This window comes from Cetorhinus maximus, chromosome 13 (assembly GCF_964194155.1).
Source record: "Cetorhinus maximus chromosome 13, sCetMax3.hap1.1, whole genome shotgun sequence".
In the NCBI taxonomy this organism is placed as follows: domain Eukaryota; kingdom Metazoa; phylum Chordata; class Chondrichthyes; order Lamniformes; family Cetorhinidae; genus Cetorhinus; species Cetorhinus maximus.
In genome coordinates, this window is record NC_135891.1 from 96,832,936 (window position 1) to 96,857,293 (window position 24,358).

At 43.1% G+C, this 24,358-nt stretch overlaps 1 protein-coding gene across 1 annotated transcript in view; it reads left to right on the top strand.

Moving 5' to 3' along the window:
* Positions 1-6,870: 6,870 nt before the first annotated feature.
* Positions 6,871-24,358, top strand: part of LOC144688860 (leucine-rich repeat and immunoglobulin-like domain-containing nogo receptor-interacting protein 2) — a 223,363-nt gene continuing 205,875 nt past the window's right edge. Inside the window, exon 1 of the mRNA XM_078555854.1 lies at positions 6,871-7,451. The gene's annotated coding sequence lies outside the window, so the exon portion shown is untranslated. The remainder of the gene's footprint in view (positions 7,452-24,358) is intronic.

Below are 24,358 nucleotides of genomic sequence, written 5' to 3' on the forward strand. Positions count from 1 at the left end.
ATAGACTCTGGACCCCATGAAGTCTCATGGCATCGTGTCAAACACGGACAAGGAAACTTTGTGCTGATTATGATGTACCGTGCCCCCCGCCCCCTTGGCTGATGAATCAGTGCTCCTCCATGTTGAACATCACTTGGAGGAAGCACTGAGGGTGGCAAAGGTGCAGAAAGTACTCTGGGTGTGGGACTTCAATGTCCATCACCAAGAGTGGCTTGGTAGCATCATGACTGACCAAGCTGGTCAAGTCCCAAAGCAATAGCTGTTAGATTGGGCCTGCAGAAGGTGGTGAGGGAACCAACAGGAGGGAAAACCATACTTGACCTCATCCTCACCAACCTGCCTGCTGCAGATGCACCTGTCCATGACAGTATTGGTAGCAGTGACCGCCGCACAGTCCTTGTGGAGATGAAGTCCTGTCCTCACATTGAGGATACCCTCTATCGTGTTGTGTGGCACTACCACTGTGCTAAATGGGATGGATTTCAAACAGGACTAGCAACTCAAGACTGGGCAAACCTGAGGGGCTGTGGGCCATCAGCAGCAGCAGAATTGTACTCGAACACAATCTGTGGCCTCATGGCCCGGCATACCCCCCACTCTACCGTTAGCAACAAGCCAGGGGATCAACCCTGGTTCAATGAAGAGTGCAAGAGGGCATGCCAGGAGCATGGCATACCTAACAGTGAGGTGTCAACCTGCTGAAGCTACAATACAGGACTACTTGTGTGCCACACAGCACAAGCAGCAAGTGATGGACAGAGCTAAGCGATTCCACAACTAACAAATCAGATCTAAGCTCTACAGTCCTGTCACATCCAGCCATGAATGGTGGTGGAAAATTAAACAACTCACTGGAGGAGGAAGCTTCACAAATAACCCCATCCTCAATGATGGGGGAGCCCAGAACGTTAGTGCAAAAGATAAGGCTGAAGCGCTTGCTACAATCTTTAACCAAAAGTGCCAAGTGGATGATCCATCTTGGCTTTCTCCAGAGTTCCCCAGTATCATAGATGCCAGTCTTCAGACAATTTGATTCACTCCAAGTTATATCAAGAAATGGCTGAAGGTCCTGGATACTGCTAAAGCTATGGACCCTGACAATATTCCAGCAATAGTACTGAAGACTTGTGCTCCAGAGTTTGCAGAGCCCCAGGCCAAGCTGTTCCAGTACAGCTACAACACTGGCATCTACCCGGCTATGTGGAAAATTGCCCAGGATGTCCTGTACACAAATACAACCCAGCCAATTACCACCCCAGTCTACTCTCCATCATCAGTAAAGTAAGGGAAGGAGTCATCAACAGTGCTTAGCAATAACCTGCTCACTGCTGCTCAGTTTAGGTTCCGACAGGGCCACCCTGATCCTGGCCTCATTACAGCCTTGGTTCATTACAGCCCATGGACAAAAGAGCTGAACTCCATAGATGAAGTGAGAGTGACTACTCTTGGCATCAAGGCAACATTTGACCAAGTATGGCATCAAGGAGCCCCAGCAAAACTGGAGTTAAACGGAATCAGGAGGAAAACTCTCCACTGGTTGGAGTCATACCTAGCACAAAGGAAGATGTTTGTGGTTGTTGGAGGTCAGTTATCTCAGATTCAGGACATCACTGCTGGAGTTCCTCAGGGTAGTGTATGAGGCCCAACCATCCTCAGCTGCTTTATCAATGACCTTTCTTCCATCATAAAGTCAGAAGTGGGGATGTTCGCTGATGGTTGCACAATGTTCAGCACAGTCGTGACTCCTCAGATACTGAAGCAGTCTACGTTGAAATGCAGAAAGGCCTGGACAACATCCAAACTTGGGCTGACAAGTGGCAAGTAACATTTGCACCACACAAGTGTCAGGCAATGACCATTTCCAACAACAGAGAATCTAACCATCGCCCTTGACATTTAATGGCATTGCCATCACTGAAACCCTCACTATCAACATCCTAGGGTTACCATTGACCAGAAACTGAACTGGATTAGCCATATAAATACTGTGGCTACAAGAGAAGGTCAGAAGCTAGGAACCCTGTGGTGAGTAACTCACCTCCTGACTCCCCAAAGCCTGTCCACCATTTACAAGGCACAAGTCAGGAGTGTGATGGAATACTCTCCACTTGCCTGGATGAGTGCAGCTCCAACAACACTCAAGAAGCTTGATACCATCCAGTACAAAGTAGCTGCTTGATTGGCACCCCATCCACAAACGTTCACTCTCTCCACTACTGACCTACAGTAGCAGCAGTGTGTACCATCTACATCTTGTTTCTTGCAGAAACTCACCAAGCCTCCTTAAACAGCACCTTCCAAACCCATGACCATTACCACTTAGAAGGACAAGGGCAGCAGTTGATGGGAACACCACCACCTAGATGTTCCCCTCCAAGTCACTCACCATCCTGACTTGGAAATATATCGCCGTTCCTTCACTGTCACTTAGTCAAAATCCTGCAACTCCCTCCACAACAGCACTGTGGGTGTACCTACACCACATGGACTGCAGCAGTTCAAGAAGGCAGCTCACTATCACCTTCTCAATTGCAATTAGGGGTAGGCAATAAATGTTGGCCTAGCCAGCGAAGCCCCCACCCCTTCAATGAATAAAAACAATGTGACACACTGTCTCTTTTTTCCTGCAAAGGTATTACAGTCTGCTGATGAGAATGGGATTATAGATTCTCCAGCCAAACAGATTTGGTTGGAGAAGTTTCCAGCAAACCAGTAGAGGAACTATGAGTTTTGTTTTGCTGCGAAATAGGCTTACAAATATGATCTAAGAGAAAAGGCTGTTTGTGCACATGGGGTGGACTGAACTTTGAAGATTGCCACATGAACAGGCATTATTGGCCATCAGGGAGAGTACCCCAGAAGGAAAAAACAGTTTGGACCGGTACTGTTATTTCCCAGTTTTTATGGTTTTTTGTCTTCTGGGTCAGCCTTGACCAAGAGTCTTTTGGTACTTACGTGGAACATCCTGGGATGTTTTTCACTGCTCGTAATATCCTTGATGAACCTGATAATACAGCTGTTAATCAGGCAGTGGGGAGAAGGAAAAGGGCAATGTTTTCAATAAGAACATACCCAGAATTGTATAAAATGCTCAAAAATTTGCTCTACCCTGTTAAGCCAATAGACATGCTGCTGTCGGACATTTTGTGTAAGCTCATTGGAAATTGCAATCAATTTGGAACAAGGAATTAGTTGCACAGTGAGGAGGTTGGAGACTTTATTGTGGCTTTGAAACGCTGTCCATTCACTGTAATTTTGGAGAATTTCAAGAGAGCATTATGGGACTGATTTGTATGTGGTTTAAAAAGTGACCCATTTGCAGCAAGTGGCTGACGTTGCCAAAGTTAACTTTTGGCATAGTTTGCCAAACAGCATTGTCCGTGGACATGGTGGACGAGACTCGTGAGAAATTAGAGTTAACGTCCACCAGTTGTCAGTGGAAGTAAATAAACTGGAGCTGAATAAGAAGAAGGCCCCAGCGACAGCAGTTAGCAGTAGTAGAGGTACTACCAAAGTCCTGTTACCGGTTCTCAGGCCAATGTTGGGCACAGAGTTGTCCATTTGTGAAGGCAGAGCATAGTTGCCAGAAGAAGGGGCATCTTGCCAAGGCATATCGGAAGAATGTAAACTGAGAAAACGCTGCCTGGAAGAAATGGCAATCGCTGTATATGATTGTTGAACAGCACCAGGTCAATGAGGGGTTGGTTGAGACTCATACAATCTGAAGCACAAAGATGCCCAGTGGAAATTCTCAGGGAATTATAGTCCAAATAGTGTTGGATGGAGCTCCGATAAACATAGAGGTCAACAAGAGTGCCTCAGTCAGTGTGAATCCTGAATTGCTGTATTGTCAAAAGTTGTGTCAGCATCAGCTGGAGAAACCACATATAGAATTACAAAGTTATGGATGAAAGAAAATCCCCATAATGTGAAGTGTGTTGGTTTCAGTCACATACAAGGAGCAATGTGCAAATTTGCCCATCATTGTAGTGAAGGTTGTAAAACCAGCTTTGCTAGGAAGGAGCCCAGAACTTAGTACGAGTTCAGGAGTGGAATTAGAAGTCTGGAGCCACTGAAGAACAGACCCCAAGGACTTAGGTAAGAACTGAGGCTGGAAAGCAAGTGGGGGAGAGGCAAGGCCAGGAGAAGCAAGGGGAGAAGAGGCAAGGCCGGGAGTTGGTGGGGTTGGGGAGGTGGGGTAGGGTAGAGGCCTGGAGTCAGCAAGTGGGGGAGATGCAATTAAGGCCGGGAGAGGCAAGGCTAGGAGCGGAAGGAAGAAGGGCTGAGGGAGAGGGTAGAAGCACTGCAGGAAAAATCATCTGAGTCGGCAGGCCCACAAAAGAGGAAGTCTGTGGCAAATAACGTCAAAATGAAACCGACAACGTTAAATGGATATACTGCCACTACTTGATTAACAACGTTAAGGTGATACAATGGTAAGTGAGTCAATGAGCAAGGAATACTGTAAGTTGTATGCAACTTTTAACGTTGTGTAACTTTAGGAGGGAGGAGTTTATTAGCACCCTCTTGTGGCCATTTTGGAGGTATGTATATAATCCAAAACTGGATTAATTTTGTTCAGTGGGGTACTTGACTTCCATGTGGCACACTGTCTCTTTTGTTCTGCAAAGAAATTACATAGAAAATACAGAGTTGTTTCTCCATCTGGGACCCAGTCTTTCCATGCCTTTTCCCAATCAGCCCTTGATTACTGATCTCTTCTCACTTTGCCGCAATCAAACAACAAGAAGCCCTACCCAGACCTTTGCAGAAGCAGATCCCTACACCTTCCATCAGGCCCTCTTTTTCCATTTTGTTGAATCTGTCCTAATCTGTGCATCTGTGGTCCAGGGCTTAATCTTTGTTCCCTTTTTCATACACAGTTACAGATGATAATCTTTTGGCAGTTTGAAAGCTGGGACCCATTATCTGCCTTCAGACCTGTTTCATAGATGATCAGTAAAGAATAGGATGAGATGTGCTGAAAGAAAAAGAAGACAAAAAATGAATGGAGACAGAGATCCTGAAGGAATTGGAGAGAAAGAAAATAAGAGTTTAAGATAAAAGCAAAATACTGCAGATGCTGGAAATCTAGAACAAAAACAAAAATACCTGGAAAAACTCAGCAGGTCTGACAGCATCTGCGGAGAGGGATACAGTTAACGTTTCGTGGAAATCTAAGAGCTTAAGATACATTGGAGAAGGGGATGCATAGAAAGAGAAAATTACATGGAAAGGGAAAACGTCTAAACAAGAACAACTTACATTTATATAGTAACTTCAATGAAGCAAACCATCCCAAGGCACCACAAGAGCATTATAAAACAAAATTTTGACGTTGTATCGCATATGGAAAATTTAAGACAGGTGAGTAAAAGACTGGACAAAGAGATAGGTTTTAAGGAGCATCTTAAAGGAGGAGAGAGAGAGGCAGAAAGATTTAAGGAGAGCATTCCAAAGCTTAGGGCCTAGGCTGCTGCAACAATGAAAAGCAGGGACAAGTAAGAGGCCAGAATTGGATAAATGCAGTGAACTTGATAGGATGGGGCAAAGTTATGGAAGGATTTGAAAACAAAGATGAGAATTTCAGAAATCAAAGCGCTGCGGAACTTGGAGCGAGCAGGAGATTATTTTGTCTGAATTGGAGTGTGGGCAGCAGAGTTCTTGATGAGATCCTCTTCAGGATGGTGCAAGGTTGAGTGCTGACCAGGAGAGAATTGCAATCAAAGAGAGAATGGGACATATCCCAAAGACACAGGGAAGAACAGAATTGAAAAAAGGCAGAAACATTGAAAGAAAAGGTCAGAGGCAAACCAATAGGACTTGTGTGAACAGTATATAGAGAGATAAGGGGAGAAAATTTTTTTAAAATTAATTTTACGGGATATGGGCTTCGCTGGCTAGGCCGGCATTTATTGCCCATCCCTAATTGCCCTTGAGATGGTGGTGATGAGCTGCCTTCTCGAGCTGCAGTCCACATGATGTACGTATACCCACAGTGCTGTTAGGGAGGGAGTTCCAGGATTTTGACCCAGCGACAGTGAAGGAATGGTGATATATTTCCACGTCAGGATGGTAAATGGCTTGGAGGGGAAATTCCAGGTAGTGGTGTAACCATGTGTCTGCTGCCCCTGCCCTTCTAGATGGGAGCAGTTGTGGGTTTGGAATGTGCTGCCTAAGGAGCCATGGTGAGTTTCTGCAGTGCATCTTGTACATGGTACACACTGCAAGATAAACTGTAAGAGGAGACATAAAGCATTAGAAACTGGGCGATAAGATAGTTACAGAGAGAGAGAGCGAGACAGTTTATTTTTGTCTATGAACAGCCCCACAGGAGATCAACTAGTAATTATTGTATGGTGATTTAAGGGAATTACTTTACTATGTCAATTTCAAATAAAGTTTGTGTCATTTTTGTGGTATTGTTTAGTGCAGAAAAAGAAGTGTACATTCAAATCATTTATTTACATAAATGATTATGCATTATGTTTTGATTGCAGTTATTGTTACTGTGTGATAACACAAATTATGAAAACTTGTAACAGAAGATCTTTTTGTTTGTTTCTTTGAGGCTAATTATGGGTATAACAGACTTCAAAATATTTCTCAAAGGATAAAACATAAAAGATAGAAATATATTTTATCCTAGTACTAAATCTAGCAATCAATTAAACTACTTCAATCCTATAGAAAAATGAAAATGATTAAAAAGCAAACAGCATCTTCCAGCAATGCGACGTCTTTGTCCAAATTATCAGCAGCTATGTGTCTGTCTGTTATGCTCACTGCTCATTCGCTGTCCATGGAATAACTTTGGCAGAGGACCAGGAATTTTTACAGCAGAGGAAGGATACCAAACAAGCCAGCACAGTGTATGTGACACACAGGAAACTAGAGCTGTCTTTGTCATTTACAGTGGTTGTCTGTGAAGATCTCTCGCAAATTATAACAGCAGACCATTAAAGCAAACCTATAAAGGTTTTGGATCTTTATATAGAGGGTGACTATTTCTATTGTGGTATTAATTGCAAAGGCAGGACATTTATCTGTGATGGGTGACAAATAGTTCTATAAACACCTCTGACAGACCTATGCCTGCCACAGAGCTTTTAACATTGAAGTTCTGGCTCGAAGCAGATCACTAACAGCAGATGAAGTGAAGGTTGATTCTGGGACACAAGCTCTTCTCTATGCTGTCCCCAAAGGAAAGAGGAATGAGCAAAATATATCTGCATTCCCAAAATAGCACAAGGCACTGTGAGCTGGCTGGACTGTAAAAAAAGCACGAAAAGTATCTTACAGGCATTCTATTCAGATTTTATTTTGTTCAGTGTCTTACCACAAGTCTTTCACAGTCTGTGATTCTGGTCAACAGCTTAGACCAAAGCTGCAGCTGCTACTAAGCTACTGTACGATTATGGTATGGAATGTGGGGATAAATACAAACCTGGGTAAGTGATGTGTTGCTTTGATAAATATTACTTCATCATTTCTATTTTCTTATAATTTGGTGTTAATGATTATAGCTGTTTCTGTTTCCCAATGTATCTTTCTAGATAAACAGGCGTGTAGACAAGTAGGTGAAAACATGGCTTTCAGCTGTTTGATTTTAATGCTACACATTCAGTGCACTGTGCTAGAGTTATATTACCACCAAATATTAGCAGAGAAAAACTGGACAGTGTGCAGAGTGTTATAGAATTCCAAATCCATGTCACTTCTAGAATATTGCAACAAAATCTGCATTGGCATTCAGCACAAAGCTGTCATTATTGCGCCAGGGCTGGTAGTCAACAATCCATCTGAAACTAGAATATTTCAGATTGTAATCTAATGTTGCAATCTTCTGTTACCTTGAATTGGAAATTAAATCCAGGTACCCAGTATAACCAATTACTTTCCAACAGGAAGTCAAAGTACTTCATTATTTACAAAAAAGGTTGTTATTTAAGGTAGTGATTTTTCAAAATCATATACTGCAGTTTCACAAAAGATTGATAAAACTTATTTCACGTGTACGTTTCACGTTGTAATACTGAAATTCATTATTAAATTGCAATAATTGCATTTGATTGGTGTCACCAAATATTTTGCTTTGAATTAAAAATGAGTGAAATCCTTTAGCTGTACTTTATTAACCTATCAAATTGTAATGTATTCATTTAATCAGAAATATATGAAATTGTATTAATTGCTGTATTACATACCTTTCAATTAAAAATTACAATCACTTCTTTATGGTTCTTCATCCCTGCATGAAGTTATATGGTTTAACTGTTTACTATGAGTTTAATAAAATTGGTAATCCAACACATTTTATGTGTTTGGATTGTTAATTTTGATTAAAAGCTTTTAAATTAATTTTTGCCACAGTTTTAGTGAATTATGTTAATTACATCTGTAATATATTTGAGTTTAACTGCGAGATTTTAATGAAGTCAAATAGTTTTTGCCAGTAATGTTTAAGGGACATACACCAGGATTGATGAGTGTGTGTGATATTGTTTGTCTTGCATAGCTGCAGTGCATGTTTGGACGTGGAATACATCTGCTGATGCAGTAATTTCCGAGCTGTCATAGCTTATTCACCGAGTACTTTTTGTCAATGTACATCAACAGAGGAATAAAAACCATCTCAAAAGAGTAAAACAGCAAGATGTATTTTGCATCAGGAAGACAGATGATAAATTGGAATTATTTCAGATTTTCTGCCACTGATTATAGGGGATTAATAACATCAATTAGATTCATATCATTGTGAGGCATAGCTAAATATTAATATCAATGTTCATTAATTTCATTTGCCTATTTTTAAAACAACATGTATGTCATTTTTGGGAATGCTGTACAAAAATCTCTGAAATAAAAAAAAGTGATTAAAAGTTGCCAAATATAAATATTTTAAGAATATAGCAAAGGTGCTGGCAAAGTCTGCTAAAGCATGAAGAAGTCATTGCTCATAGAACCAGAACTAAATAGCACCTGTTTTAATATATCCATATGTCAAGTGAAAAGACTTGGTCCTTTAAATTTCATAACCCCCAAAAATGTGTGTGGAAATAGCGATATGTAATTAATCCACTCATGTTGCTTCTGATACAGGCAGCATGCAAACTTGGTGCTGCCAGCTCATTTAAATGATTTTAATGTGCAGCCGGCACTAAACCCATTGTTGAGTAGTTGCACACCTGAGCAGGGGGTGCAAAATCGTGAAAGGCTATCCTGAGTAAAAGCTAGCCTGTACTACTTAAAGCTAGCCTGCACCTCTTAAAGAAGAGGCACATTCTGGCTGGAGCTGGTGCTGGAAGTCATTTTACAACTGATTCAGGCCTGGGGAAAGACACAAGAATGACACAACATGGAAGAAAGTGTGTTTCAAGATTTTCAGGAGTTGCACAGGAGGTGTTGGATCAGGAGGCGGAGAAGAGTTACCTATCCACAGGAGCAGGAGGCCCTTAAGACAAACTTTACAAAGGCAGTGGGATTGGATAGCCATGACAGACAATGCCAGGTGTCTATCCCCAAGGACCTGGATGCAGTGCTATAAAAAGTTCAGTGACCTCACACGAGTGGTCAACTGATTGTATCTTCAAATGATATATCCTCACACACTACTCAATGCACTACATTCCCAAAAATCACCTACCAATAATATCTATGAATAGATAGGACCCATATCTGATTTTCATAGTTTCACCTCACTCTCTCACATTTTGCACTGCTGCAATCCTCTTACTCACATCTCACAGTTTGCACAATGCCAACCATGACAGTCACATCAGCCAAACACATTGCATCACATTCACCGACACACTCCCCCCAACCCCCTCCCAACTTTCTTGCAGGACAAGGTGATGCACAATCAAAGGCAACGGAACCTAATTGATGCCCGGCAGGCAGAACCACACATCCTTAAACCAAAGGAGGAGATGGTGGACACCAACATTTGAAGTGCCCATGACTAAGGCCATGGTCAGCAGCAAGACTGAACCATTGAAGATACACTCATACCTAATCCTCCTTCTCACATCCCAATTCCCCCTCATTGCACAACTCTACTCTTGTGCCTTTCTCCTTTTAGATACCAAAGTACTGCAACCAAGTACAGTCAGTGGTGGAAGGACAGGAAGGCATTAATGAAAAAAAAAACCCATTATGCGCTCTCACACTTGCACCGCCAACTGAGACACTGACATTGTGCAAATGTTAAGGGATGGCTTAGAGGCAAGATCTACATGTGGTAGGTTTGTGTGTCCTGAAGCCAGGGCAGGGGGCAAGGGTATTTGAGATTTCGATGTGATTGCCTTCAGAAAAAGACTAATATACAATGAAATGCTTGGTGCATTGGCAAGTCTGCCAGAAAGCCTGTGGTCAATGTTAAGAAGCATGGAGGAGACTGGCACCAACTTGGCACAGGGCTTTGCACAGTGCATGGAGTCCATCCTTTTCAGTGTGGAAGTGAATGCCAACTCCAGAGCCCATTGTGGGTGCAGAGTCTGATGACCAAAGTCTCAGCTTCCATTGGTGCACAGGCAGAAGCTACCCATTGTCTGGGGGCTGCATTGGAAACTCAGACTGCTGCCATCATGGCTGAGGATACCAGTGGTCAAAGGCGGAGTGGCACAATAGTCCACTAATCTGTCCTTCAACAGATTACTAGGATCACTGAGGTGCCGTCCCGGGGAAGTGGAAGTCGTTCCATGGAACATAAATCCACTGTGTTCTCTCAGAGTGACGGCACTCATTATCTCATCACAGCCCTTGCTGTTGCCTGAAAGCTAACCAGCTGAGACAGCTGTCACCAATGCGGAAATAATGCAGTCCAAAGCCAGGCCCACTAGGCCCAGAGCTGCTCAAGATCCTTCGACAAAGCCATCTGCATCCTTCCACCAGCCATGTTGTAGCACCGGGGTAGCACTGTATGACAGCACCAGGACAGGCAAAGGCATTAAAGGGATGCACAAGGGTAATTCATTGGCATTTGTATGTCATATGGCATGGTTTAATTTATAAATTTGGTTTGGAATGTTTATTTTGTAATGCCTTTAATTTTTGCATTATAGCCAAGCAGTTTTGTGATGGTCAGTGACAGTTGGAAGCAAGGTGTGGAATTGTTGGTGAATGGGGAATTGGGGTTTCATTCAGTGGTACCGAAATCAGCTGAGTTAGTCACAGACAGCCAAATAGGAGATGTTTTGGTTGCATCCTCCTCTTTCTCCTCCTCAGCTTTTCACCATATAGCTGGTGGAAAGAGCTGTGCCTTCATGATGGTGAGATTGAGATCCATACAGCAGACCACCATGAATCTTGACACATGCTCTGCTGAGCACTTCATGGCTCCTCCAGAGTGGTCCAGGCAGTAGAAATGTTGTTTAAGCACCCCAATGGTCTTCTCTAACACATAGTGTGATGCAGTATGGCTTTCATTAAGTGGTTGCTGCCCATGTGTGAGTGTGTGGGTTTTCCACCAGAGTCATGAGTTGTGTCATCAAGGTCATGAGCCCTTATCACCCAGTGGCCAGCCTCTGGTTTGCCATGGTGGCATACATGGAGCTAGCACAGTGGCCTGCTGCTGAATGAGGGCATCAATGACTGTTGCCAGGATGCTAGACAATAACCTGCATGGTACATTATGTATGGTTGCACACCAGCTGGAGGTTGAGGAAATGGAATCTCTTTCAATTGCTGAACATCAGAGTTGACATGTGGCACCTGCAAAGCGATCTGTGTCAGTGGCACCCTGCGCACAGAGAAGCCGGCAATTCTCCCAAAGGCGCGGGCTCACTCTGTGCACTTCTCTCTAGTAAAAAAGAATGAATTGTATACACCTCCCTTGGAATATAGAGCCTCTCTTACGCATAGTGGACAGCAAACTGGGAGATGTTGCAAATATAACCTGCTCCAGCCTGAAATGTTCATGGCCATGGTCACTTTCACAGCCACCGGCAATGTGGCTCTCACCCTGCTGTGAGGCAGCAGATTTGAGGGAGGATGTCCTTATTGAGGTTCAGGGAGAATAATTGTTCCCTGAACGCTCTGAGTGGACATGGCCTCCTGCTGAGAGCCAGTTTCCCCACCCTCCCTCTTCTAGCAGCTTGTCCTGCTCTGTGTCGCTTTTGCCCATTCTCCTATCATACTTTAGTCAAAGGGGTTGAAAACTACCGCACCCATGTCTGAGAGGAAGTCGGTGTTTCTTAGAATCTTTGAAGTCAGGATAAATTCCTATAGCATAGATAATTTAATCGATTCTGGGAACCAGCAAATGCTCTACAATCACAGCTACAGCCAATACAAATGGATCATGAATTAACTTGAAAGTAACATATGATCCCTTTAAGTAGGGGGTCATTCCTGCTGTTGAACATATTTGCCGAAGGGTGAAGACCATGTCACAAGTACCTCTACCTTTCCTGAACCACACTTTTCTGGCAGTACACATTCTGCTATGTGGCTTACCAGCCTATTGAGTAGAACTTTGCTAGAATCTTACCAGCAGCGAGGTTGCTCTAGTGGTTGTCACACACAGATTGTTCTCCTTTTCCTTTGTATGTGAACACCCGTGGCACCCTTGAACTTCTTCATTCTGTAATATAAAAGTGTGAGTTTGATGGCTAGCTGAGGTGCCCTGGTAAATTTCTCCTTGGATCCTGTTTGAGCCTGGAGCTTTCCTTGAGGATAGGAATCTGATGGCTTTGTCAACCTCCACAACAGAGGGTTTCTTGTCCAGGTTTTCACATTCGGACCATTCTAGGAACTTGCCTGTAGCTGCCTGATTTATAGCGGATGGATGGTTAAGCACATCCCTAAAGTGCTCAGCTCAGCACTCCTTGATTATTGTCCTGTCTGCCAGGAAAGATTCCCCATCAACACTGTGAGTAAGCGAGTGGCCACATGAAGGAGGACCAAACACAGTCTCCAGGGCTTTATAGAAATTCCTCATGTGATGCTGATCAGCATAGTCTTGAAGCTCCCTGGCTTCATGGTTTGACCCACCATGCGTCTTGCATCCTATGCAGCTTCTGTTTCAGGTTCCTTTTGTGCTCCTGGAGTGATTTCTTACCAGCGGATGTATCTTTGTTTCCCAGCCATTCTGCCTATGCTGCCTTTTCTCCTGTGGCACCTTTAATCACCGTTTTCATCAAATCAGTCTTGGTGGTTAATTTCAGTATTCCTAGGACATGTTTGGCAGGTTCCAGAACTGTTGATTTGAAGGCTGACTTCAACATCATCACTTGGGTTTACTTCAGAAGACAGCTGCTGCTGAAGTCTGAGCCTGAATTGTCTGCGGCACTCTGTGGGTGCCAGTTTCTACAGATCAAGCTTTCTTGGGGGTCTAGAACATGTTGGTCTTATTTTTGGTGAGACAGTAAATTTCATCTTGGAATGTAGCATCCTGTGGTCTGTACAACACTCCATTCCTCTCATAACCTGATGATCATAACATCTTCATGTTGCTCCACTGGGTGCTGATAAAGTCAACCTGATGCCACTGTTTAGATCTAGGGTGCATCCAAGTGTTCTTCTACTTTGCCCTCTGTCTAAAGATAGTGATGGTAATTGACATATTCCAGCAGGTGCAAAGACTCAGGAGAAGCATGCCATTACTGTTACATTTCCCCACACCTAGATTCCCCAGGACACCACCCCAAACCTGATAGTCGGCTCCTACCTTTGCACTGAAGACTCCCATCGCAAAGTCTATCTTTACATATAAATAGGCAGGAATAAAGCATTGTAAGAAATTCAGTGTTACACACTGATAAATGTCACAATCTACCTAAGCTGCATACTTCCCTGCATGCATTTCTGCCCTTACCAAAATGGCACCTGGCGTGAGTTGCACACTACAGCTGACATTTTGGAGGCAAAGCAGCGTCTGTAGCACTGAAAAACCCCATGCAACAAAGTCGAATTTCGTGTGGGCTTGGTATTTTCTTTTTGTCGATGTTACCTTTACATTTTTTTGGCTTTTAATACCATGGCATATACTGTAATACTGGAAACATTGATAGTTTTGTCAAAACAGGCAGGACTTGTTTACACTCCAATGTTTTTAAAACTAGCACAACTGGTTGCAGAGACGTGAGCTACGCTGACTGCAATTTGTGTTTAAAGTTCCACAATTTTTTGTGCCAATTGCACTGATGTTAGGCAACTTGTACCAAAGGTAACAGCGCAATCAAATGGAAACTCCAGCCCAGGAATTATATTAAAACTTGCTTTATTCAAGTATTTATTTCACCTTAAAACATCTTATGAGGCAAAGACTGCCACAGAACTATTTCACCTCTAGATATAGCTGTAACTAATATCTATCATATAGTTCTTTCATTACTGGAAGTGCAAAATACAAGGTTTTGAGGAAAATGATATAAATATTTAATATATTTCAAGGCTTAACGGGATTGAACAGAGCAGGCTTAAACTATCCAATAAACAAACCAACCAAACAGGTTAGGAGGCAGAGTATTGTAATGAGTACCAAAAACCCAAAACATAACATTAAGATTAATTCAGGTCCGTCTTTCTTATCTAAGTATTTCTGCAACAATGTATAATGTTACCGAAGAGGTCTAAATTCAGGACTTTTTAAACCAGAGCTTCCCCTTCTTAATTAAAGAATGGATCAGTCTTTCCAGGTGCTGCTTCCTCTCAGTTAAGTTATCTGCTGCACTTTTTTTGTATTTTTAGCTACACAAAGATGCACAAACAAAAAAAAAATCAGTTGTCCTCAACCACTCAGAAAACGTTTTTAAAACAATGAGCAAGCAATGGCAAAATGGGAAGTTTCGCTTGTCACACTTGCAGACATTCCATAAGCACATGTGTTCTGAAGTCATCTTCTATCATAAAATTCTTAATGTTTAAAAGAGAGATTTGAAAATAACATCAGAAATGTGGTTTGCTAATTTGAAAATATTAATTGGAAAACAGGACAATAAAAATTAAATGTGTAATTGAGCCACACATATAACACATTTTAATATTAAATGATACTTCCATCTGTCAGAATCAACGCACATGCAATTTTAAATTAATCTACTTTTTGATGGCATGAACCATATATTTCCTCTTCAGAGGCACAAGCCAATGCATTGACCCCAAATGCGCACTTGTGTACACAGATCATATTTTCACCTAATCTGCCACTGCACTATCTAATGAACCAGTTTAGATATTAAATTCTGCACTTTCTTTAGCTGACTTACAATCACGGTCTTGAAGTGCTCAAACAAGTGGATGGTTCTTTCAGCTGGAAAGAGTCTATGTGTTGAACTGTATTTTTCAGATAAACTGAGTCATGGTCTTAACAGTAATGTAAACAGAAATATATTCCTTCTAAAAAATGTATTCGCATAAAATCAAACCCCGCTTCCAGTGCAAAAACTGGGGCAGCATTGGATTCCCCATCACATTGTTCCACAAAAACATAGGCAAAAAGCAAGCTTGTCCCGCCAATATTCAAGCTCACGGTTTGGCACCAAGCAACATTTTGAATGGGTGCAATAGCTTTACCTCTAAAATCTTATCTGGTAGATTATTTAATAGTATATTTAATTGTCCTTTGAGAAAACATCATTTTCTTCCATATTTATTTTAAATTTACTTTTCATTTATGTAATGTAAATGTATATCCTTTGTCCTACTGACCCCACTTACCTTTTAAATTCATTTTTGCCATACAATTTAATACTTTATATTCCTCAAAGAGATCCATTTTAATCTTCTCTAGCCTGCAGAGCTTAACCTGCCCTAATCTGTCCCAGATCATTCCATATACGCTTTGGAACATTCTTACTTGTGTTCTTCACACACTTTTTGCTTTTTGGCAATTATTATGTGTAAGAGTTCTCAGACTTTGTGTTCTCACACATACTGCAGATATAATGCACATTTAAACCGAGTGACACAATAGAGTAAGCAGGCAGAATATTACAATCGAACATAACGTAATTACTGAAAAAGCAGTATGGGTCTGGCATACTTGCACTTCTGTAGCGCATTTAATTTAATAAAACATCCAAAAATGCTTGACAGATGGCAAAAGACCCTCAGACACTATTGCAAGGTGGGCGGCCTGCAGGAGAGCATTGGAACAACAGGGCTGCATGGACTTTAGTCTAGATGTGAATTCTATTTGAGGCAGAGTGGAGAAGGGTAAGTTCAGTTGTAAGTTTGGGAAACCTGGAGGAATGGGTTTCCCAATGTCTTGCAGAATTTAACTGCTGGGTTCCCACCCACAGAGGCTGCAGGCCATGTGAGAAGGAAGTCAGCTTCACAGGACTGAAGCCCTTTAGGTGTAATGGGGGAGTGAGAGAGCTCATGGTGGGGGATGGGTGGGTAATGGGAATTGTGTGGGAGCTAGTTACAATCTTGGGGAGTGGGAGCTTGTTCCGTGGTGGTTGGGGATTTTGATGGTGATTGGAGAAGGATGGGGTGAACAGTTCACAGGGGTGGAAGGGTTTACTGAGTAGCTTGTTGCATCTGAAAGAAGCACTCCTGCTCCTCCTAGTCCACAAGCAGTGCTAAAGGTACTTACCTAATGAATTCAACCCCTCGCCTCCTTACTGCTGCTGAATTTCCCAAGGCCCAGGCAACCAAGCCTCATGTGGTTAACGACAGGCAGACTGTTACAGTTAAGGCATGCAGCTTCATCATAGTATTTAAATGACCAATTCGCTTCCCACAAGCGAGTTGGTCACTCGCCCCTCATCTCACCTCCATTAAAACTGGACATGGACAGATTCAAGGTGGCTTTGGCCCTTGGTCCAGGTCTTTTGTATTTTAACCTCTGACATGACCACAACCCTCCTGTTTTTGGGAGTTAAGTTTCAGCCCATTGAGTCTAGAGGTAATAGAGGCATGGATGAGGGCTTGAGCAATAGCAGATGAGTTGAGAAGGCCAGTGATATTATACAGGTGACAAAGATAGTCTTGGTGATGGAGAGATGTGGGATAGATAGCTCAGATCAGGGTCCAATAGGATTCCCAGGTTGTGAATGGTCTGCTTCAACCTCAGACAATGGTCAGGAAGAGGTCTAGGGAATAGAGTTTGTGGTCAGGACTGCACACAATGGCATCGCGTTCGTGGAGCTTTGTTACAAATTTTTGGCCAGCATTATATCAGCTTGGGTTCAATGTCACTAGCCCATCTTGCAAGTGGACCGCACATCTCTAGGAAATAGTGAATATGTTTACTTCTCAACATCTGATTAAATGATAGCTTCATCTGGGAACTGTGACAGGTATCCCATTCTGTGTTCTGAATACTATGATCATGTACCTACCAAAATTTACATTCCTCTAATAAAACAGAAAATGCTGTAAATACTCATTAGGTGAGGCATCTGTGGAGAGAGAAACAGTTAACGTTTCAGAGCCAATGACCTTTCACCAGAACTGTTCTGATGCTGCCAGATCGGCTGAATATTTACAGCATTTTTGTTTTTATTTCGGATTTTCAGCATCCGCGATGCTCTGCTTTTATATATGTCCATTCTCCTATCTTTTTGGAAGATGAGCTGAAATACATTCCAGTGAGATGAGGCTGATCTTAGACCCACAAAGTGGTTTATTTGGACATGAACAGACCATAGTTTTCATAGCATGATTTTCTGATTTTTCTGTTATGGAATTTAATATATAATGAATAGATCTTTTTGATTATGTTTTACTAAGTTTCTTCAATATGTCTGAGGATATTTGTTGCTTCATTTCTTAAAGGTAATTGTAAGTATTGCATATAGTGGTATGCATGTGCAATTATTAATAATTCCTTGAAAAAAATTGTGGATAGTAATCGCGGAACGAAAGATACTCTTTGTAGCAACTGTATTCTTTATGTAGTTTTAAATTATTTTCACTCTGTTTATGTTTCCTACCAAAGGCATCCCTCTGACTAAGAAAGTTACCTGATCTATCCTAATTTATTGGTTCTATCAATGCAGTTCCTGCTTTAACCTATAGGAGGCACTACTGTGCTTCTGGTAAACCATAGCCACCATTTTTCTTAACCTTCACACCAATTTGTTACTCAACTCCCACTTTGCCAGGAACAACTATGGGTAGAATATTTCACTTGGTGGCCGGGCACGCGCCTGACCCGATCGAGGGTAAAATGACATGCGATGATGTTGGCTGAGCATCCTGACGTCATCGTGTACTCGCACGATATTTCGGTTGGCGGGCGTGCACCAGAATTGGCAGCGCGCCCGCTGACAATTAGAAGGCCTATTAAGGCCATTAAAAAGTTAATTAAAATAATTTTCTCGCTGTCCGTTCAATCTTACAGTTGGCAGCCTTTGCACTTTTTTGGAAACCTCATCCACGGGCGAGATGAGGTTTCCAAAAGCAAATAAAAATAAAATAAAAGCTTTAATTTTTCACTAATAACATGTCCCTGCTGATGTGACAGAGTCATTACATTTTTATTTTTAAAACTTTTCTCATGTATCTTCATCTCCCTGAGGCAGCTCTCTTGCTCAGGGAGATTATGCAGTACGCTCGCACACATGCACAAAGGTCAGGCTGGCCCAGCTCGCACTCCTCCCTCCGCCCACACAGGCAGAACTGAGCGCTGCCGCTCGCGTTTCACGCTGGGCGGGCCTTAATTGTCCCACCAGTGTGAGATTGCCTTCCGGGCCCGAAAGCAGGTGGTGGTCAGCCTCCCGACCGCCCCCGCCAAGCCCGCACGCCAAGGACAAAATCCTGTCCTATGTTACTGACTGGAGCAAGTTTCAGCAGAGGCTGAAATTACTCTGTGGAACCGCTGTGCGAACAGCTTGGACAGCTGGAGATTCCTTCTGTGTGGATTGATTTCCCTCTTGCCTGATTTGCATGGCTGGCCATGGACCAATATGCCTATACACAGTTCCCCTACTGTCATCCTTAAAGACATTATCTCATGTCTCAGGCTTTACAGGGAATGTTAGCATTGTGGTAATGTTACTGAACTAGTAATCCAGAGGCCTGGACTAATGCTGCAGGGCCATGAGTTCAGGTACCAGCGCAGCAGCCGAACAAATTTAAATTCAAAAACAAGCGCGAACAAAATGCTGGTTTCATTAGTAATAATCATGGATCTACCAGATTGTCATAAAAGTCCACCTGGTTCACTAATGCCTTGAGGGGAGGAAATCTGCCCTCCTTACCCATTCTGGCCTACATGTGACCCCAGACCCACAGCAGTGTGATTGACTCTTAACTGCCCTCTGAAATGGTTTAGCAAGTCATTCAATTGCCTCAAACTTAGCAATTCGGGATGGGCAATAAATGCTGGCCTTGCCATTTGCACTCACATCGCAAGAACAAAAAAAAACACCATAAATAAATGGACGTTCGTAATTACCTTGTGTTTCCAGTTGTATTTAACACCATTTACTGTAACACCATTTTTTCCACTGTTCCTAACGAGAGGAGCTGTATACTTTTGGGACTCAATTGATTTCTCACCTATTTATCACCTTACCAATTCATCTAATCTCCTTTTGCAAAATATCTTTCAACAATATGTTCCAAATAATTCTTCAATCATTCAAATTCAGGTCTCAGGACTCAAAGCAGCCAGAGCAGTGCTTCCATTGCCAGTGGTGATACCACATTGAGGGCAATTTTCAACAATTGTACTGCCTACTCAACAGAAGTGGAGTAAGGCCAAAACCATTTCTGAGTTTAGGCATCATTTGCACAGATTGGCAGCTTGCGATCAGGAAATCCGAAGGTATCTGTAACTGAGCAAAGCCAGATGCAAACTGTTAAAGCCTGGGATGATACTCCAGGCATGTGTGGCGGGGAGGAGAGCACTGTGGAGCCAGGAGGAGCACAAAAATACACAGGGATGTTTTAGCAGCTATCCTGTGATTGTCCTCCATAGTCCCTTAGTGGACCAATGGTTAGGATGCTTAATGAGCAGGTAATCCTCTGGTTCTGCACACTGCACCGACTGGAACTAAAAATTTCATAGAGGCTTCTGCAACCAGCCTGTGTTGCATAAAAAACATATGGTTAGGAGATTTCAAGCTGATCTGATCCTCTATTCTTTAGTAAGGCAGGTTCCTACCTATTTCAGGCAGTACACCTGGCTGCCTGAGAGCAGACTTACCTGAAAATTGCAATGGGTGGACCACATGTGGCTAACAGGCGGATGGGCAATTTAGTGACTACACCTGGTGGATCTCTTATGGCATTGCTCATAAATTAAAAGATATGGGATTAGCTTTGGGCAGCTTACTGGCAGAGTGAATTATCAGCCTGTGCATACTCGGGACAATGAGGCTGGAGATATTTTGAGGCCCAGGCCTTAGGATGCCCATTTTCCGCTTGCAGCTCAATGGATTCAACCCACCCGCAACCCACCCCACTCCACCCCACCGCCCACCATCACCCCCCCCATTATCGGCTGGCTCAGAAGCTGCTGAACTTGCGGGAAGGTAAATCTGTGTGGCAGGGATCATGATTACAGAAGAGGGGAGCGGACGGCAAAAGCAACCTTGATGATATATGGGGTAACATTGATGGAACGCTCCTGCTTCTTCTGGCCTCACAAAAATGCTTAGAACTTACCTTTACCGGTCCCATTTGGCTGTATCACCAGTGGGCTGTCTGAGCAGTTCTACCTTAAAATGGCAATCAGAATCCTATGGCTTTGCTAAGACACTGCTTTGTGTTTTAAACGGAGCCTACTACCTGAACAGGCAATGGGTTGTTTGTTGGCAGCAACAGGGCAGTAAGTCAGTTGACCTCATTTCTCATCCATTGCCACCCCAATTAATGCCTTCGTGGCAAGATAAAACCAGCCCCACGCTATATTGGAACAACCCAGTGCAGGATATATTATTTTGCAGTAAGAGAAGCCATAACCCTACCCCTGCAATTGGAATGAGTTTTACACAACACAAATAAAGCAAATATAGAACTCCCTCAAGATGCAGACATAATTTCCTTCCCTTCTACCCTCCAGTTGAACAGGATAACTTTCCTTCTCCCTTCGGAGAAGATTCTGCTGGCTGAATGAAAATCAGTTTCAAGAATTGATTGCAAAAGTAATTGTAAAAGATTCATTTGTCAAAAATGATAAACATTGCAACAGTATCCATTTCCACCTGGAAAACTAAATATATAGGCTTTCTGTCCATTCACCATCTCATTGTCTCACTTGACTACCTTATATTTTCTCAGTCCATGTAATTATTTTCAGGCTGCAGTGTTAGATCTTCCAATGGAAATTTCAGTTGGAAATATATTCACAAAAAGAATTATATCAAACTCAGTCAAACTGAGAAAGATATTGTTGGGGAGAAAACAAGCTATTGTGTGTCATGGGTGGAGTATGAGTATTCTCACCTAAGAGAAAGTGATTTAATTTTGTAAAATTTCCTCAGTAAAATGCTATGCAAGCAAGTTGTGTGCGCATAGTAATTGCATATCTGCAGATGTCTTGCTTAGGACTGAACAGAAGTCCCATTCATGCAGGGGCTCCAAGCATTACTTGTTATTTTTTATTTATTCTTTCATGGGATGTGGGCAATGCTTACTAGGCCAGCATTTATTGCCCATCCCTAATTGCCCTTGAGAAGGTGATGGTGAGCTGACTTCTTGAACCTCTGCAGTCCCTGTGGTGTAAGGTACACCCACAGTGCTGTCGGAAGGGAGTTGCAGGATTTTGACCCAGTGACAGTGAAGGAATGGTGATAGAATTCCAAGTCAGGATGGTGTGTGGCTTGGAGGGCAACTTGCAGGTGATGGTCTTCCCATGCATCTGTTGCCCTTGTCCTTCTAGGTGGCAGAGGTCAAAGATTTGGAAGGTGCTGTCAAAGGAGGCTTGACCAGTTGCTGCAGTGCATCTTGTAGATGCTACACACTGCTGCCACTGTGCATCAGTGGTTGGAGGGAATGAATATTGAAGATGGTGGAGGGGGGGCCCATCAAGTTGCCTGCTTTGTCCTGGATGATATCAAGCTTCCTGAGTGTTTTTGGAGCTGCACTCATCCAAGGAAGTGGAGAGTATTCCATTGCACTTCTGACTTGTGCCTTGTAGATGGTGGACATGCTTTGGGGAGTCAGGAAGATGAGTCACTTGCCTCAGAACTCCCAGCCTCTGACCCAATTCTGGAGCCACAGTATTTACCAGCCACAGTATAGCTAGTCCCTTTAAGTTCTGGTCAATGGTAACCCCCATGATGTTGATAGTGGAGGATTCAGCAATGCTGATGTTATTCAATGTCAAGGGGAGATGGTTAGATTCTCTCTTGTTGGAGATGGTCTTTGCTTGGCACTTGTGTGGCGAGAATGTTACTTAGAACCATAGAACCATAGAAAAGTTGCAGCACAGAAGGAGGCCATTCGGCCCATCTTGTCCATGCCAGCCCGAGGACACCCAGGTGCCCTTTCTAATCCCACCTTCTTGCACCCGGCCCATAGCCCTGCAGTTTACAGCACTTAAGGTGCAGATCCAGGTACTTTTTAAAAGAGTTTAGAGTTTCTGCCTCTACCACCAACTTAGGCAGCGAATTCCAGACACCCACTACCCTCTGCATAAAAAAGTTCTTCCTCATGTCCCCCCTACACCTTCTGTCACTTATCTTGAATCTCTGTCCCCTGGTTCTAGAATGCTCCACCAAGGGAAACAATTTTATCCTGTCCACTCTATCTATTCCCCTCATAATTTTGTACACCTCAATCAAGTCACCTCTCAGCCTTCTTTGTTCTAAGGAAAACAACCCCAACCTATCCAATCTCTCCTCCTAGCTACACTGTTCTAACCCTGGCAACATTCTTGTAAACCTCCTCTGCACTCTCTCCAGAGCTATTACGTCCTTCCTGTAATGTGGTGACCAGAACTGCACACAATACTCCAGTTGTGGCCTCACCAGTGTTTTATACAATTCCAACATTATATCCTTACTTTTATATTCTATACCTCTGCCAATGAAGGAGAGCATTCCATATGCCTTCTTAACAACCTTGTCTACTTGAACTGCTGCCTTCAGGGACCTGTGTACTTGTACGCCAAGATCTCTCACTTCAGCTACCCCTCTTAGTATATTCCCATTTATTGTGTAATCCCTGTAACTGTTTGACCTCCCTGAATGTATGACCTCACACTTCTCTATGTTAAAATCCATCTGCCACTTTACCGGCCACTCCACTAGCCCATCTATATCGTTTTGGAGATTATGGCTATCCTCTACACTATCCATTACTCGGCCAATCTTTGTGTCATCTGCAAATTTCCCAATCATGCTCCCCACGTTCACGTCCAAATCGTTAATATGTAACACAAACAGCAAGGGTCCCAACACCGAGCCCTGTGGAACACCACTTGAGACAACTTTCCATTCTCAAGGGCATCTTGCTTACTCGCCACTTATCGGCCCAAGTTGTTAGCTCCCAGATGTATTTGAACTTTTACTTTGAGCATTTTCAATCACGAGGCATTAACAGGCTGGGTTAGTGTTTATGGAAAGTGGGGGGGTGGGGTGGTGGGAGAGGTTGATAGAACATGGATAAATATGCTCTATTTTTCCTGAATTATTTAATTATTATTAATTATTAATTATTTGATTTCAGTGAAGAACCAACATCAACACTCAAAGACATTTTAAATGTATTTTCAGGAACTTAAGCATTTTTTCCCTTGGCGGGCAATCAGATGGTACTGGGCAGAGTAGGCATTGTTCTGCCCCATTCAATCCTAAAATGACATGGGGCGGAGTTGTCCCAGATTTACACTGTGCGGTAGCGGGCGGATAAAACGAGGATGCAATGGCGGCTTCTCAGACCATATCGTCCCAAACCCATTGCATTAATTATGTATTCTGGGGAAACACACTGTTTCCATGGTGGGCGGACTCTCATTCACCTGCCACACTATCACCTCGCTGCTTCATCACATTGGGTGCCATATTTAAAGTCCAGCCACACACGCACATCTCAGTGCTTCCAGCCCACGGCTACTGCATGGAGAACAGGATGGCTCTGAAAGGCAAAAAGACTGCAGCCCCCAGATTTAATGACCCGCCACTGGAATGCCTTTTGGATGTAGTGGAGGCCCACTGTGATGCCCTTTACCCTGCTCTGGCAGCAGGATGGGCAGCGGCGTGACCAACCATGCTTGGGAGGCAATGGCAGCAGTGGTCAGCGCCAGCACCCTTCAGAAGAGGACAGCCATCCAGTGCCACAAGAGGATAAATGATCTCCTCCGTTCCACCAGGGTAAGTTACTCTTCTCATCACTCTCAACTCACACACACAAACCCATCCTACACCCACAGGGTCCTCACTCGCTGCCAGTTCAAGGGACAAAATCATTCACACCTTCATTGTCCTCATCCCATCCATGGGACCACTCACCACCCACA